The 17,716-nt window shown below is 39.1% G+C and overlaps 2 long non-coding RNA genes across 2 annotated transcripts; one reads left to right on the forward strand and one right to left on the reverse strand.

The window, feature by feature from the left end:
* Positions 1 to 968: 968 nt before the first annotated feature.
* LOC117945586 lies at positions 969 to 15,725 on the reverse strand. The gene is made up of 3 exons (XR_004656839.1): positions 15,715 to 15,725; positions 8,276 to 8,281; positions 969 to 1,194 (listed from the first exon to the last, which is right to left on the reverse strand). It is a non-coding gene; the product is annotated as an uncharacterized LOC117945586 (long non-coding RNA).
* On the forward strand, positions 2,580 to 16,558 carry LOC117945575. Its single transcript, XR_004656838.1, has 4 exons — positions 2,580 to 2,723; positions 11,471 to 11,481; positions 16,370 to 16,372; positions 16,548 to 16,558. It is a non-coding gene; the product is annotated as an uncharacterized LOC117945575 (long non-coding RNA).
* The last annotated feature ends 1,158 nt before the right edge of the window (positions 16,559 to 17,716 follow it).

Below are 17,716 nucleotides of genomic sequence, written 5' to 3' on the forward strand. Positions count from 1 at the left end.
GACCTTCAGATCTTTGTGGCTGCAGGTCCTCTGTGGTCCTCCCATGAGGCCCTTTCACCCAACATACAACACACAAGTATCTTTTGAACGTTATTTTTCTGTGTTATTTCTTTACCACTTCATTTACTGGTATAACCACCTAAAATGAACATTATGACTCCAGAGGGAACAGTTGCTGCTGGATACAAAAGTGCATTGTTGGCATTGTTGTAGCAGTGGCATAGGCAGAAATACTTTGTTGGGCGGGCCAGTGCAAAAGTGAGTGGGCCGTTTTCAAAAAGAAGTGGAAGTAGCAAAAAAAGGACAAACTGAAAAAACAGCAACAATTTCACCTTCCAACATGTAGTGTATTACAATGGCAATAGCAATACTGTTTACAACATGCTTAACCAAAATAAGCTCAGTCAAAAAAGTTTTTACACAAGAATATAGAAAAACTTGTTGATTTTAATCTATTCAGGTTAAAATATATTTGCCGACAGAACCATCAGCACTGGCTCTGCACAGCACTCTGCACAAAGAGGCAACAAAACATACAGCGGAGAATGTGTTTATATACTGCATGACAGAATAGCCTACATCAGACAGAAATCCCACATGTAATATATCCTTGTGAATTCATAACAGCTTTATTGTTTCAGGACTATGGTCAGATCATGGCAATCAAATGCACTAGCAGCAGTAAAAGAAAATCAAAGAATAAAAACTTCCACCCAAGTATTGTTTGAATTACGAAAGATATAATGAAAGTGTCCAGCAAAGTGCCAAATCTGAGACATTGGCACTCATTAATGAAACGTGTGTACGACCTAAGACAGGCGTAGGACGGGCGTACGCCGATGTCTACGCAAAGCTTGGCATTTATCAATTTGAACGGAAAAAAACTCACGACTGGTCTGAATAAAAACATGTAAATAAGAACATATTACCTGCAGGATCTTTGCTAGGCTAAACTAATTTTGACTAGATTTACAGAACGCACTGAGATGAGAAAGGTATGAATCGACTTGTCTAACTCTGGGGGATACGGTGAATAAGGTAAAGTCCCAATAAGTCGGCATGTTCCCTTAAAGTGTTGTTAATGGCCACAAGTGAACGATGTATTTCTGCCATTGATCGACATATTTCGGCTTGTTTTCCAGCCCCTCTGCTGTCAGGAGACAGGGTCAGGGTGGTGGTCCAGCATGGGCACAGCTGTTGCCTGGCTATGACTCACAAAAAAACAAAAGTAAAATAAATTTTAAAAAACGGCATAAACTACACTACCATGTTTATTTAAATATAGGTACATATAGATATGTTGTAGATAGTAGGGGCAAGGCCTCAAATCCAAAAATATATTGGGATGCGATATATAAATTACGATTGTTGCATTTATAAATGTACAACCATTCTTACACTGGGATTAGTGTGATATGAACGTTTCATGAATCCCACGTGAAGCCTGTTGTAAGAGGATTTCTGTGCTCATATCTGCGCTGGTTTCTACGTTAGGTTGATAAATGAGGGCCATTGTATAGAGCCCACAGTCACTTACAAATAAGTTATCTTCTTATTTAATGTGGGCAAAACACAAACACGTTTCAGCTAGAAGCCATCATCAGTGTTCGCGATTTCTTACTACGAAGGTTACCACTAGGTTAAAAGAAATGTGAAACACGTTTCGGCGGGTTGCTTGTTTGAAAAGCCATGATGTCTCTTTCTTTCTCAAAAGCGGGCAAAGCAGAGAAAGGGGAGGTAACCTTTCCCCTTATGACCTCATATGGAACAGATTCCAGATTGGCCCATCTGAGTTTTCATTTCCTCAAAGGCAGAGCAGGATACCCAGGGCTCAGTTTCCACCTATCACCATTTGTAGCTACTGGGGGACCATATGCAGGCTGGGGGAACATATATTAATGTTAAAAAACATCATAAAGTTACATTTTCATGCCATGGGACCTGTTTTGTTTTAATAAGAAGAGAAGACACATTAGCTAAACACACAACTAATCCTGATCCTACTTTTTTTTTTTTTAATCATACATTTCAATATTTTTCCTGACACGAAGTATTTCGGTCAAACTTGGCTGGAAGCACAGTGAGTAAAGTGGCCAGGCCAATGCCGCCCTGGCCCATTACTGACTACGCGTCCGAGTTGTACTGCCTGTAGATTTCCCATTGTGAGTTCATGTTTGGGGTTTCTTTAAGACAGTCTCAACACAATCTACTAAACCAGATTTCATCCTGTTTTAAAATTAAGTTGCGTAATGACCTAGAGCAAATGAAGGAGATCTTTGGCATACTTGGACAGACAGTTTTTAGTCCGTAAGTTCCGACTAGAAGTTGCCATGAACCTAGAGTTGTGTTATTTAATACTATTAACCAGGTCATAAATTCATGCACTTCTGCTCCGAAAGATGTGTCAATCAGTGCATGTATCAGGAGAATCACCAGTGCAAATGTTAAGGTGATTTACCTGCTTCTCCTTGACACTCAGCTGTGTTTGAGGTATTTAAGCCAGTTTCTCTGACGTTACTTAGTGTGGTTGTACAACACATAAAACCTACCAACTGTCCCTTAGACATTGTCACCGCCAGAATGGGGAAGGAGGTTTTTAATAGCACCATCGGGGCGCGTCTTCTTAGTCGTTTTATTCCTGTCTTAGTTTAGGTTCTGTCCCAGCTGCCTTTAAACATGCCGTGGTCAGGCCCCTACTTAACAAGCCTAATCTTGACCCTACAGTGCTGTCCAATTTTAGACCAGTCTCTCATCTGCCATAGTTTTCAAAGGATTAAAAAAAGATTGTTTTAATACAGTTACAAGTTTTTTTGCAACTGAACTCTGTTTTTTGAAAAATTTTAATCTGGTTTTAGATCACGTCACAGCAGTGAATCTCTACTCTTGAGGGTACATACTGATATTGCCTTGTCCGTAGATGCCGGGAATCCTACTGTTTTAGTTCTTTTGGACCTCTCAGAAGAGTTTTATACAGTGGGCCATGCAGATCTTCTCTCTCACGCATTGAGAATTGTGTAGGCATCAGAGGCTTGGCACTGAAATGGTTCAGCTCCTATCTGTCAAATAGCAGCTTTTCTGTTATGATTGGTAACCTCTCCTTGTCAGTTGCTCCTCTCTCTTGTGGGGTACCACAAGGATCCCTTCTTGGCCTTATTCTGTTTTCTTTATATATGCTGCCTTTAGAGGCGATTATAGGAAAGCACAACCTGTCTTTTCATTGCGGTGCAGATGATTTTCAAATGTATTTGCCTATGAAAGCAAATGACAGTGTTGCACTAAACTCCCTGCTTATTTGTATCACTGATATTAAGTTGTGGCTTTCAGACAACTTTCTTAATTTGAATGAAGGTAAAACGAAGTGTATTGTTTTCAGTACTCCAGGAAGGCAGAATGGTCCAGCTTTGAGTTTGGGAGCTCTGGCATCTTACACAAGATCAGCTATCAAAAGTTGGCGGGTTACTTTTGATTGCAGCATGAAATTTGATAAGCAGATCGGTAATGTTGTTAAAATTAGCTTTTTCCAGCTTCGTCTGCTGGCTAAAGTTAAGCCTTTTCTGAACAGGCACGACCTACAAAAGGCCATTCATGCTTTTATTAGTTCAAGGTTGGATTACTGTAATGCTGTCTATGTTGGTCTGAATCAGACGTCCAACTCACGCCGCTCTCAACTTGTGCAAAATACTGCTGCTCACTTTTAAACAAATACATCTAGACATGCACCCATCACTCCCGTTCTCTATGCCCTGCATTGGCTCCAGGTGCGTTTTAGAATAGATTTTAAGATTTGATTGTTTGTTTTTAAGGCTTTAAATGGTCTCGCCCCAGAGTGTTTGTCTGAAATTTTAACTTTGCGGGAGCACAACCGGTCATTGCAGTATTCAAATCAGTTGGTTTTATAAGTCCCATGGTCCAGATATAAACGGTGGGGAGATCAGGCTTTTGCAGTTGCTGCCCCAAGAGTCTGCAAAAAGTTACCCCTAATATTTGCACTGTTACAGATGTTGCTCTTTTTAGGTCCAAACTCAAAACATATCTGTTTGGTCTGGCTTTTATTACAAAGCAGTGGTGAGACAATTTAATTATTTTGTTTCTTTGTAACTTTTTTGGATTTTACCGTTTTCTATGTTCACTCTTTCTGCTGTATGATGTGATTTACTCATTCTGTTAAGCACAAAGTGTAAGGTGCTATACAAACAAATTTTGATTGACTTATTGACTCACAACCTGGTTAGCGTTCCAGAAAAGTCACGACAGACCCTTCGAGCTAGTGTTAGTTAGCGGCTACCAAATGGTGATGTTAGCTAGCGCTAGCTAGGGTTAGCTGATACTAGCAAGCAAGGTCTCAGCTTACCAAAGGGGGCGGTGCATGCTAGAAACTCTACAGGGTGCCCAAACTTTTGCAGATGCCATTTTTCTGTTATTTTAAAAGTGTAAATGATGGAAATAAAATCTAACTTTTTGTGAAATATTATATGAATGCCTAATCGGTCATTTGATGCCTTTTGGAGATTTTTCTTCTTTATGCACATTAACAACATTTTTTACCTGGGGTGCGGAAACTTTTGAGGCAGCCTGTATGTCTATTTCTATTTCTCTCCGTCTTTCTATCAATGGCGTCTGCATCAACAGGTGTCGCCATTGTTGTTTACGTGTGTGTGACGTTAAAAACTGTAACGGGGAGTACAATTATCTGTTACGATTTTATGGGTAGTAAGTTACGGGTTTGACTGCAATTCCAGAGCACTTTCACTGGTAGATGGTTGTGAAAACACGTGTTACGGGGTGACTGGAACGCAGCAAAAGCCAGCCCCAGTGCCTGGTTAAATTAGCAATGACAGTGAAGGAGAGGCAAAAGCCTCATGAAGCCCTGTCTGGATCAGAAAATCAGCAGCAAGCCAACATTTTGGTGGATGAGGTGGTCATCATCACTCTGCATGCAATATTGACTGTGGTCCTCCATCACTCAGTCTGTGTTCAGAGCAAGTAAACATCAGTTGTTCCATTACTCCACCACTGCAAAAAATATCAAGGGCCATATATGCTGGAACAATGGTGCCGTCTCACAGTTTTTGTTGCAAAGCAATTACATTTCTTTCTCGCCATGGAGTTACCCAACACATTTCTAGATTGTTCTAGGCTATTAGCTCAAAATAATAATAAAAAAATCAATGCACAGACATCTGGTTCTGTAAGAGGCTACTTTCAATCCACACAAAACAACACAAGCCCATTTAGCTGCAGAAACACACACACACGCAAAAGTGTTGGCCAAAGAGCAGCAGTTCTAAAGCCGAAAGGAAAAAGAGATTACTGTCTCATTCTCCCTCTTATTCTGTTGTTCACTGGTTATCTTTCTCTTCTTTCCATCTATCGTCTCTCTCTTTCTCTGCCCTTGGCAATGTCATGATAATAAAAGCTAAAGAATACATTTGAGTTTCAACTCCCTCTATTTCTCTCTGCCCCCTTTGGCCTGCCATTATATCACACACCCACCCACCCACACACACTGATACGTACATTATACACACACTAGTATATCAAGTTGTGACTGAATTACATTTTGACTGATAGTGCTCTTGAGGGCAAAGCAATGATAACTCACATGTGTGTGTATGTGTGTGTGTGTGTGTGTGTGTGTGTGTGTCTTTAGTTAGGTAGTTACAAGGTTGCAGGATTTACTTTGTGTGTGTGTGTGTATGCGTGTTGTTTATAGGTTGCTCTGGTGTGGCTGATTGACTATTAATAATGTACTTACATTCTTCAGTTATTATTAGGTAAGATGGGCCACTTTCCTGCCCAAACAATACTGAAAGAAGGTATAAAAATACTGCTGCTCTCTTGCTGTCTGATATGCAGCATTTTGTTCATTTCTGTTGGGAAGCTGCAGAGCTTAGACTTTTGCCCTCACCTCAAAAGTCTTCTGTCTGTAAATGGTCTGCGATAAAGTCCAGACAGGGAAAGCCACAGGGGCGTGGGCAAGTCTGCTCACTTTAAGACAGCTTTCAATAGTGTCTGTTTACACACAGACACTAAGACTGTTTAAAAACTCCCCCAAAGGAGCCTGATTAATTGGTAATGATTTGCTAAAATTGATCTTTGAGTTAATGAAGTGGTTTCATCTTTGATGATAATTAGTAACCGTGACCTGCTGTTCCAGTTAAATACAAAGTTTTAAGTATGATCTTAAAACACAGTAACAGAAGAATGCATGAACATGAACTAGCTTGATGTGGGGCAACAAACAACAAAGTTTGATGATGCAAGGATAAAGCTAGAACAAGTTCAAAACCCATGTGTCATTTGTCATTTACAATACTGTCATGAGTATAATCACTGGAAAGCAGTCGCTGTGGTATTTGAACAGTAGAGTACAGACAACAATTCTGCAAAAAAGAGATGTCAACTCCTAGGATACTTGATAGGAAGTCACTGACATTGACAGTTTCAGATGAAGAGCAATATTGGCAACATTGGACAAATACATATTCTCCTCAACCATCATAACTAGGCCTGCATGATTATTTGTTAAAATCGTGATCTCGATTCACCCTCTTCACAATTTGATCTATAAATAACTGATTAAAAAAATAATTTTAATAAGTCTCATTTAATTTTACGATCCGGCAGCATCACAAGCACTACTACTTTCTTCTGTGAGTTTTAAACAGACTGTATAAAATAGGTTTTAGTGCTCTCAAGCGCTGCAATACTCCCCCTTCTTTTCATTGAGGCCTCTATGTTAACAGGCTTGTGGTGATGAGCAATTTGCCATAGGTGCCAAAACAAAATCAGTGTTTGGTTCTGCCAATTAGTTTTGTTTTGTGATGGTAAAAAAAAAAAATCATGGCAGAGAACAGTGTTATCAATTCTAAGCAAAAAAATTGAGATTTGTATTTTTCCCATAATCGTGCAGGTATAACTATGTATCTGTGTATTATTTAAGAGACTAAAACAATCACACAGATGTGGATCAATTAACTGCAAATGACAATCCAAAACATTTTCATTAAGCATTTCACAGAAGGAGATATTCAGGTTGAAGTGCATAATCACCTCATTATGCCTAAAATGTACTTGAGATGCAAAACAGTGCAGGTGCCCTAACACTAATACATGTGTCATCAATTGCATGGTGCTCAACAAGCAGACAGGTGTTTACCACTGCAACTCTCTCATGTGGGTTGTGGCATTGTTGTGTTATAGTGGACATCTTTTTACAGCACACTAAATGTTGACAAAGTGATATATTCAATCTTTCAGGAAAATTATAGCTGCATCCACAGGGAATGAAAGCAAATTGGTTTGATCAGCCTTACAAACAATAGCAGTCCCTGGGACTTAATCTCAATCTAACTAAACACAGCAGGACATTCAGCGCTGCCAAAGACGTGATTTCTTGTAAAAGGGTTGTACTGTATCCGTGACCCCCCATAAAATCCAGACACTTATGCAAAGGCTCACTAAAGGTGAGCACTACACCCAATAAAAGCATGTTACACCTGCATTTCCTTTATTTTCGTACTTACTTTTATGACACAGCCGAGCTAACAGGAGAGGTGGTTGGCAGGTTTGTTGTTTCCTACACACATTTTTTCCCCACAACCTCCGATGTCAACAAGTCAGTTCAATTTGATCAAATTTGACTTATGATGAATGCAACCGGGTCATGATAAATATTGTACAGAGCATGTAGCTCGTTGTTTACCCACTTATTCACACACCTGAAATACATACTTAAACAAGATGTGTAAGCGCTAACAATGGCAATAACAAGCAGAGTTGTTGACAGGTGGATTGCAGTTTCTCCTCTTTAGATTATGCCTGAAAACAGATAGTTGACAAAGGAGCAAGGAAGAGAATAATAAGGCAAATGAGCGCGATGGTGTGAAGGTAACATAAGAAATTTTCTAAAGAAAATACAGTTTAACTGTTATAAGACGGAGGGTATGTGAGGATCTGTGCTTACCAGGGGAAAAGAAGGCAGGTGAGTTGATCTACAGTACAACCTGAGAAGAGATGTGTTCAGCTCTCAGTATTAGTATCCACCCCTCTCATAAGCCCTGAAATCACTCTGAGTATTGAAATAGAGAGGAAGATAAAGCCACAGAGGAAAAAGGACAGAGAGACAATCCTGTGTTCTAGTAATTAGTCTGTAGAAAGTGAGCTGGACTATAATTCGGTCAGTCAGATAGATGTCTGCCCTCCAGACATTAGGTTTAGCCATTATCTGCACTCATCCCTCCACTTTCCATCCATCCATCCCTTTCCCTCTCACTCTCCTCTTTCCACCAAATTTATCCTTGTACCGTGTCCCACCATCCATCCATCCATTCTCCCCCCCATTTCCTCCCCTATGTCCTCTCGCCACTCCTCCACACATTACATCTATCTCATCATTTATGCTCAGCCATTCCATTCCTGCATCCACTACTGTATCCCTACTCCTCTCTGTCTCCAGACATCACATCTGACCATATTTTAAACTCATCCCTCCAGTCCTCTCTATCAACACATCCATCTCCTCCTGTCTCTTCTCCTCTCCTCCCATCTCCTGCTGACATTAGATCAAGCCCATTACCTGCAGTACATACAGTACACTCACAGGAATCAGTTTATTTGTCACGGAAAGGACATTTGCAGGAACCTGTCTCTGTGACACTGATTGAGAGCTCAGAGCGTCACAGTACTAGAGTATTAACATGCAATAGGTAACTACAGGACACAGCACACAGACTTTCCACACATCACTTAACAAATACACAGTGACTTTCACCAGTGTGTGTTCAAGCCACATGGCACACAAGTATGAAGATAGGGCCGTCCCCCTACTCCTGCCCATTCATCTCCCCATCCCGCTTTCTTATCTCCATAACCTCTTCTCCATGCAGACATTAGATGGAGAGCAATATCTATACTCATTGCTCCACTCCTGCACACATAATCATCCATACCTCCTTGTCTGTCTGTCTCTCCTCCATCCAAAAATGAGATCTGAGCCCATTATCTACACTTTTTCCTCCATCCTTTCTATTCATCAATCTATCCATCCCTCCATGCTAGCTTTACCTCATTTTACCTGCTGTATCTCCCTTCTTCTTCCCCTCTCTGTCCATGTTCCCTTCTCTCTCTGGCAGATATTATGTCTAGCCATTATCTACACTCATCCCGCTGCTCCAGTCCATCCATCTATCCTCTTTCACTTCCCTCTCAACCTTTATGTCTCTCACCTACAGATAGTCACCTATTATCTGCACCACTCCCTCCATCCATCCTTACTTTATCTGGACAGACCATCTTAACAGTCAGCTGTGTAATGGGGATGTAGCACAGTTGTAAAAAGGTGTGCAATCTATGACCTCCAAAACAAGACACCAATTAATCCTCAGATATAAAAGTTGGTGTGTGTGTGTGTGTTTGTTTTGCATGCACAGAGCAATGTAAAGTAACTAAGTACAGTACATTCACTCAAGAACCGCACTTAATTAAAATGTTGAGGTTCTCGCACTTTTCTTTGGTATTTCCATTTAATGCATTATACTTTGGAGTACTCCACAACATTTCAGAGAATAATATTGCATTTTTTTTACTAAATTAAATATACTTGATAGCTATAAGTATTGGTTATTTTTCCAGATCAAGACTTTACGTAAAAACTAAATGCTGAATTTAAAAAAATACCATACATTTTTTGAGATTACTGTTCCACCAAAATGCTCTAACTAGGGTTTAATCCCGGGGAAACGGGATTCCCTGGAAATCAAGACCATTTCCCAAGAAAAAGGAAAAGGAAAATAAAATGAAATAAAAAAGGCAAGGAGTGTGCTTCTATTGTTGTCATACGGTAACATTGATCTTTGGTTAACTTTGAGCAATTATTTGATTTTGATACATTACGTGGGCTAGAAAGATAAACAAATAATGGATTGTCTTTTCCCGGGATGTGATTCATCTAATTTTCGGTAAAATGATTAAACCCAATTCTCACATGTTTTTCCATGTAAACCCCCAAAAGGTAAAATCATCCAAAACTTTACAAAACAAAGCAATTACGATTTCAAAAAATGCTTAGATTTACCCTAGATTTACACTGTTTAGTGGCCTGGCCCCTAGGTTGGGAGTCACTGGACTAAACTCGCTGATTGTATATAAAGTAGTTTAAACTAGCTTCATGTCAACCATCGATAGCGTTAAAATACTGCGTACACATTGATGCATCAGTATTAACAACTTAATATATTGTCATATAAAATATATCAGTGGCAGGGACAAAACAAGTAGTTTTACTTTGAAAATTAGGTACATTTTGCTGATAATTAAAACTACTAACTGCGTAACTACTTACAAAGTTTATGCTTGCAAATGCATTACCATAAAATAAAAATTTTACTCTAACAAAAAATAAATAATGAAATTAATAAACAAAAGGACCTGTTCATTGTGACGGATGTTTATATTAAGAAACTTTGAAGTCTTTGCAGAGTTGACTTTAATTGCACCCTGAGATTATATGAAACCAGTGGCCGCATGAAAGTTCCAAAATCAATTTCAAAATGTATGCCATGTTTAGGAAAATTGAGTAGTGTAATGTAAAATTTACATAATCTGTAGTCCATTTGCTAAAACATGTTTGTATAATTACTTGAGTACTCTAAGCATTCTGCATGTTTACTTTGGGTGTAAAGTCTCAGTTGGTAAAGTAAATAGGGTACCAGTTGTAACCGGGTAGATCCAATGTTTTCCTGCAAACACAAACTGAAGGTTAAGTGAGTCTTGCTTGTTTCATGCTTCATTGCAACCCCCCGTTTATCTCTCCTTTACCCTCCTCTCCTGCTCTGCAGCTTTGTCTGCCTGTCATTCCCTCACCAATGCCATGTATCTTCTTTATTCCTTCCCTGTGCCCTTCTCCCTCCATCCTCCCATATTGACTTTGCACTCTCACCTTTCTTTTCCCGTCCACCTAATGTTCTTTCTCTTTTGACCCTGCTGCACGCATCCATCTCGTTCTTTCATTCTGCATGTCCATCAATCTTGTTGCTTGCCTTCTTTCTCTCCTCTCGTCTCAAACCTTTCATCCTCCTCGCTCCTGTACTACATTCATCTGCTTCATTCTCCCAGCATTGACTCTGCCCTCATCCTTGAAGTCTATCCCACTTCCTGTTTCCCTCACTCTCCTTTTCTCCTCCAGGTCTCATCTGAGTTTGACAAGCCACTTCTCTGCTTGCTCTGCTGCTCTCTTTCTTATCTCTTGTTCCCCCTCCTCCTCCTCCACCTCCACCCATTCGTATTTCCTTACTACTATTGCTTTCAATCTTTAACTTCACTCCCTCCTCAGGTTACAGGTCGCAGTTTTGCTGCAGAAAAAAACAAGATTGTGGTCGTATAAATCTGTTCTGTAGATATGCTCATGTAAGATAGAAGTTCATATGCTTAATTAACACTTCGCATAGGAATACTTAGTAGTAACATCCAGTGTGTCTTTTCGTTGCCTCTCATTCTATACCATACCATATATATTTTCTATTATATTTAAACCTATGACTCCATGTTTTGTATGGCTGTAACACATTAAAACAAATACAAATATTCTAGATGTTTTGAGCATCATTTTATAGGTTTAAATAATCCAAAAGGGGAATTCCTTCTTTATCTGTTAGAAAATCTTAAGAGACTACTCATGTTTTCACCTACTGCAACGCATTCTCAGGAACAAGTTTGTATGATATCGCACAAAATTAAAGCAACCGCCGACCGATAACACATGTACAGAGCAATTCATACGTGCACGTACAAATCAACAAAATGGGGCATTTGCCATTGCTTTCCAAAATGACTGTTATGACCTCCGTGAAAGTCAGACACTTTCCACAGTGGTCCTTCGCCCCTGACCTCCTTCCTGAGGTTTTTGCAGCCATTTAACTACATTTCAGTACTTTTACTTTTTTCTTCGGCGAGAGAACAGAGATTATCTGCACCGCCACACAAGGTCACCTGCCAGGAAAACGCATATAAACAAAGAAATTCCATTGTTTTTTGAGGACACAGATAAATATGGTACTTACACAACACACAAACGTTCTTTATACAAACAAACTGTTCATTAACACAGTCACCTACATGCATGCACACATAAACACACACTCTCTCTCTCTCTGTTGTTTTTTATCCATCTCGTAAATCTAAGAAAATGAATTATATGCTACCCATCAAAACATTAAGGTAATAATCTTATATATTTTAATACATGAGCTATACATCTTGGTCGGCTGTGGCTCAGTGGTAGAGCGGTTGCCTCCCAGTTGGAAGGTTGGTGGTTCAATCCCTGGCCCTGCAGTCCCATGTCGAAAGTGTCCTTGGGCAAGAGACTGAAACCCGAGTTACCCCGAGTGTAAATGTGTTTATCTGATGAGCAGGTGGTAGCCTTGGCCACAGTGTTTGAATGTGTGTGAATGGTGAATGGTTCCTGTATGATGTAAAAGCGCTTTGAGTAGTTGTTAAGACTAGAAAAGCCATATAAATACAATATATTTACCAGCACATTTCAATGTGTTAAATGGTGACATTTATGGAAGCACATAGGAGACATAAGTCTTTGAATTTTAACAGCCACTGAATACCTAATATTGAAATATTGTATTTTGAAAACTTCTGAATTCACCTCTTAAAAAATTATTTTACGTAAGGAACCATATATCTTAATTGATTGGTTCTGAAGTCCCCTCTTTGAACTTTACATTTTAAAATTTTTGGTTTCCATTTTAAAAACCTGAATTTCGATACATATATTTCAATGGTCACAAATTCAGATACAAAAAAGTCAACTCGCCGAATTTCAGATAAAATAGATTCATGTTAATCAAATTCTATTGCTAAAATTCAGATTGAAAAAAATTCAATATCAGTCAAGTTTGATTGCTGAAATTCAGATCGAAAAATTCAACTTGAATATTCACACAGTAACATCCAGGCTACCCAGGCTAGGAGATAATCGAGCTTGCATACAATCAAACCGACGTTTGGCCTATCAGGACACGGCTCTCTTCTCGGTTGGCATGGATACTTAAGCTGTAAACCGCTGTAAACATGACTGCCAGAAGAAACGACGGTGCTCCGGTAAGTTTGCTGTTTATGTACAACCGAACTCCGGGCTCGACAGAAGTATGTTGAAGCTAAATATGTTTTGAACACATAGCTACGGTTTGCGTGACTCGTGTCTCTGTGTAGGTAACTAAGTCTGCAGGACAACACGTTATAGCTAGCTAGCTAACGTTTGATATCAACTTTTTAACAGCTGAATTCTACATTGAAGTTTCTAAAAACAAGTTGAAGCCAGCTCCGAGATGAAACATGAATCTATTTTATCTGAAATTCTGCAAATCGATTTTTTTTTCATCTGAATTTGTGAGCATTGAAAACTATGTATCAAAATTCATGTTTTTACAATGGAAAGCAAGAATTTTTCAATTTAAATTTCAAAGAGGTGAATTCAGAACAAATCAATTCAGATATATGCTTCCTGAAGTAAAATAATTTCAAAGAGGTGAATTCAGAACAAATAAATCAAGATACATGATTTTCAAAGTAAAATATTTCAATATAACTATTCAGTGGCTGTTAAAATCCAAAGACTTGTCTCTTATTTGCTTCCATGGCAACTAGAAATCAGCAGGAAGCTGAGGTTTAATTTAAGGTACTTTTACAGATATAAATAATGTCTTACTTTAAACAGTGAGCTGCCAACCATTCAGACAACATTCTTTCATTCTATTAGTATTTGACTGCTGTGATGTGATTTACATGGATGCAGCAGCCCAATACAGTACTATCAGGGCCCTTGGCGCTGTAAAGGTGACAGTTTGAGAGCACATCATTGTGTTGTGAAAAGAGAATCCATTGCCTCTTGTTTTCTGACGAAGCCCTATCTCACAAATTACATTTATACATGACATCACGTTTAAAATTCCAAACGACAGTACATTATATTTGATCAAAGGATATGATTAGCACCAGCCACCTTTTTTAATGCACCCGGCTGGGTCTAAATTGGACACACATGTATTGAGTAATGTACCTGTTTCTCATAATGTTAAGCATGGTCAAACACACTAGGTGGTCCCTAACATATAAATTACCATATAATTTAACATAAGCCACTAACCTTTACAGTATGCTCTGTGTACTATAAATAAATAGACCACATGCTGTGCGTCAGCATAAATGTGTGCACAGACTTTTGTTAAGCATGATTGTTTTGTTTGGAAGAAATGCAGAAAAATTACAAAAAGTTTGGATATGCAAAAATATGCAAAAAGTGCTGAAAAAAATAATAACGATTGATACAGAAAACGCATTTTCAGTGCTTTCAGAATGTTTTTTTTGTTTTTAATGCAAATACTGCAGCTACTTATTTTTTAGCACTTGTTGTCAATTTCTTATAGCGGAGTGTCAATGTGTATTGGGTCTTAAACCCTGTGCATTCGGGGATGGATATCATCCCCTATCATGACTCCGAACAGCAAAAAGCAAGTATAGGAAATTGATGGATGGATCTTTTACATGTCCGGATCTCTGCGCTGGACAAGGGTAAAACGGTACAAACTGTTAGCTCTCAAAGTGAAAAACGTTAAGAAAGATTTCTGGGGACAATGAACAGGTGGCTTTGCCCTACGAGTGCCAGAAGGGCCTTTCTACAATTTCCCTTTGCTTTAAATATTTGCTGCTTCTGTTTTTTTTTTTTTTTTTTAACGCCCAAAATGTTTTTTTTTGTAGTACTTTTGGAATGTAAGAGGCCTTGCCATATTGCAAAAAAAACTCTTTTTTTCTTGAAGTTCTACTACTTTAATCTTCGTATTTCTCTGTTGCACTGCTGCCTGATCTAATCACCCATATCTACTATTTTTCTCGTCTCCACTTCCCCAGGATACAATAAAAGTTAAGTGTTATGTTTTTTTTTTTTACTCAATGGGACAAAACTAAGTACATGGACATTGCAATGCAAGTGATTAGGTGATTACTGTGTGCATATGGCTGTGTGTGCATGTGTACTCATGTGTATGTGTATTGTGTGACCCATCAAACTGACTCAGGATGGCAGATAGCAGCTGGCAGGATTGACTGTGATGAACACACACACACACACACACACACACACACACACAGGGCAGGGTTGGATTGCAATGCACAAAATTGGTTGCAACAAGCAAATACCACTTAACAACACAGTTGGTAGATTACAAATCCATTTAGAGATGGAGTGAGGTAGAGTACGCTGTAAATTACACAGATAGATATAAATAAGAAAAATAAATATAAATACTGCTAATACCTAAACATTTGCCATACAGTAAATTAATACTTGAAAAGGACATTATTAAGGTCTGAAAACCCTAATGACATTTTTGTTTCAATAATTGCAATGCAGAATGTCATCAGAGAGAGAGAGAGAGAGAGAGAGAGAGAGAGAGAGAGAAAGAGAGAGAGAGAAAGAGAGGTGTGGACATGTGGTCAGACAACTGCAGTCAGTAAAAACAATTGCAGTTATGATTAGTTGCATGCTTTAAATAGGTAAGATTGTTTCAGATTTTGTCACACCCACACAAATTGTTTATTCACCTGCACTGCTCAATCATGTAAATGCATACAAAATCAGTCAAAGTTTACAATACCCTACATACGTAAGTAACAGTACTTCCTTTTCTGCACATTCACAGATTCCACTCAGCTGGTGTTGAAATTTGCAGTTGCATAATGTTGGGTGAACCCCAGTTGGATTTTACTCTATTTTTATTATTCTGCTGTTATTCTTCGTTGTATTCTACTTCTGCAACAGCCAAACTAATTGTCGCTAAGGCTACATTAAATATTTATCTTGTGTGGAAATTAAGCACACAGTTTGAAATGCATCATACATTTTTTATTCACCACTAACATGATGTACGTATGTGCTGGAGGGGAGGCGAGAGAGTAACAGAAGAATGATGTAAGGATGACAGAAAAGGTAAAATATGCAGCAATAAAAGGAGTTTTCTTTTTTTTTTTCTTAGAATGACATGGAGATGAATTGCTGGCACCAAGCCAGACTATCTCTGCCAGCTCTGTGTCTCTATAGCTTCTCAGAGTGCTATAGACAAGGTCAGAGAAAATGGGTGAACTCCCCCTTTAATACTTGGTACATTAGGGGGAATTAGAGCTAATACAAGGACAAGAACATCGGTTATCCTTTTCTCTCCTCTTTTTTTCTATCCTTTGTTCCCATTTTTTCTGGTCTTTTCCTCTCTAGTCTTCCACTTTAGAAGCCGAAACATCTTACTCCTACCTCGCCTTCTTTTGCAGTCTTTATGGATGACGGATGCAAAGTATGTTCTCCCCTCAGTGTGTTAACGCTTAGTTATCTGTGTGCGCCTGAGGATGCCAAGACAGTTAACAGCAGCAGGCTAAGAATAGTTTCGACTTGTCTTCTACCTCTTTCTCCACTCTGCTCCATAGAGTCTTCTATCCATTTTCAACCTATAGTCAAATTAAGCAAGCATTCATATGTACAGTATGTGAAGAAAAGGTTTTGCTTTTGTGTGTTTTGCCGTGGGCTGTTTGTTAGTGAGCTGGGCCTGCTGTCACATGCGTGTAAAAATGGACTGTATTTATATATTCTAGTTTACTCAAAGCTCAAAGCACTTTTACATAGTCCAGGAACCATTCATACAGTGGGGCCAAGGTTACCGCACAAGAAGCCAACATTCAGTGTGTTTTCAGTGTACGTTGTCCAAGGACACTTCGACGTGGGATTGAAGGGCAAGGGATCGAACCACCAACCTTCGGATTGGCAGGCAACCGCTCTTCTCCTGATCCACGGCCGCCCTGTATATATATGTGTGTGTGTTTGTGTGTGTGTGTGTGTGTGTGTGTGTGTGTGTGTGTGTGTGTGTGTGTGTGTGTGTGTGTGTGTGTGTGTGTGTGTGTGTGTGTGTGTGTGTGTGTGTGTGTGTGTGTGTGTGTGTGTTTGTGTGTGTATGTCAGTAGATGTTGTCAAGGCTTCACACTAAATAAGTGTAGAAAAAATCAAAAGAAAAAAAAAAGTCTCTCTTTCACCACCACATACCTTTTCCCCTCTCCAATTTTCTCCTTCTCTTATGTTTTCCCCTCCCTGTCTCGCTCTTTCCTGCAATCCATCCATCTTTTCTCTCTTCCTTTCTCTGCCCTCTTTCTCTATCTGTCTTAAAACACACATGACACTGTGCCAGATTTTGCCCTTTGATCCTGGAGGCTGTTGAGCATTTTTTGTCACGCTTTTCTCTTTTTATTCCAGCTTGAGAATCACATCTAATAAACACAAGCACACAGAGCAGGCACTACATATCCACACACTGACTCCACTGTGTGTGTGTGTGTGTGTGTGTGTGTGTGTGTGTGTGTGTAAGTGCATGCTTACAGTTCTTTTAATATTCTCTTTTATTCTCTCTCTTCTTCTTTCATGTCACGAGGCTGTCAGTTTGTGCATCTATAAGTCTTTTTATCTGCTTTCCCCGCTCTTCCCCATTCCCCTTCTCTTTCTGTCTGTCTCTTATATGTCCTCTTGAATAGATGTACTGGTATTTGAGTCAAATAACACATTTAGACAAATTTTGCTCTGGCAAAGGAAAAAAACAAAAGTGAAAGGATCAGTCCATCTAAACACTCAAAAAACATATTTCCCCATAGTGATATCCCACCCTGGATATAGTTT

This window comes from Etheostoma cragini, chromosome 1 (assembly GCF_013103735.1).
Source record: "Etheostoma cragini isolate CJK2018 chromosome 1, CSU_Ecrag_1.0, whole genome shotgun sequence".
Lineage (NCBI taxonomy): Eukaryota > Metazoa > Chordata > Actinopteri > Perciformes > Percidae > Etheostoma > Etheostoma cragini.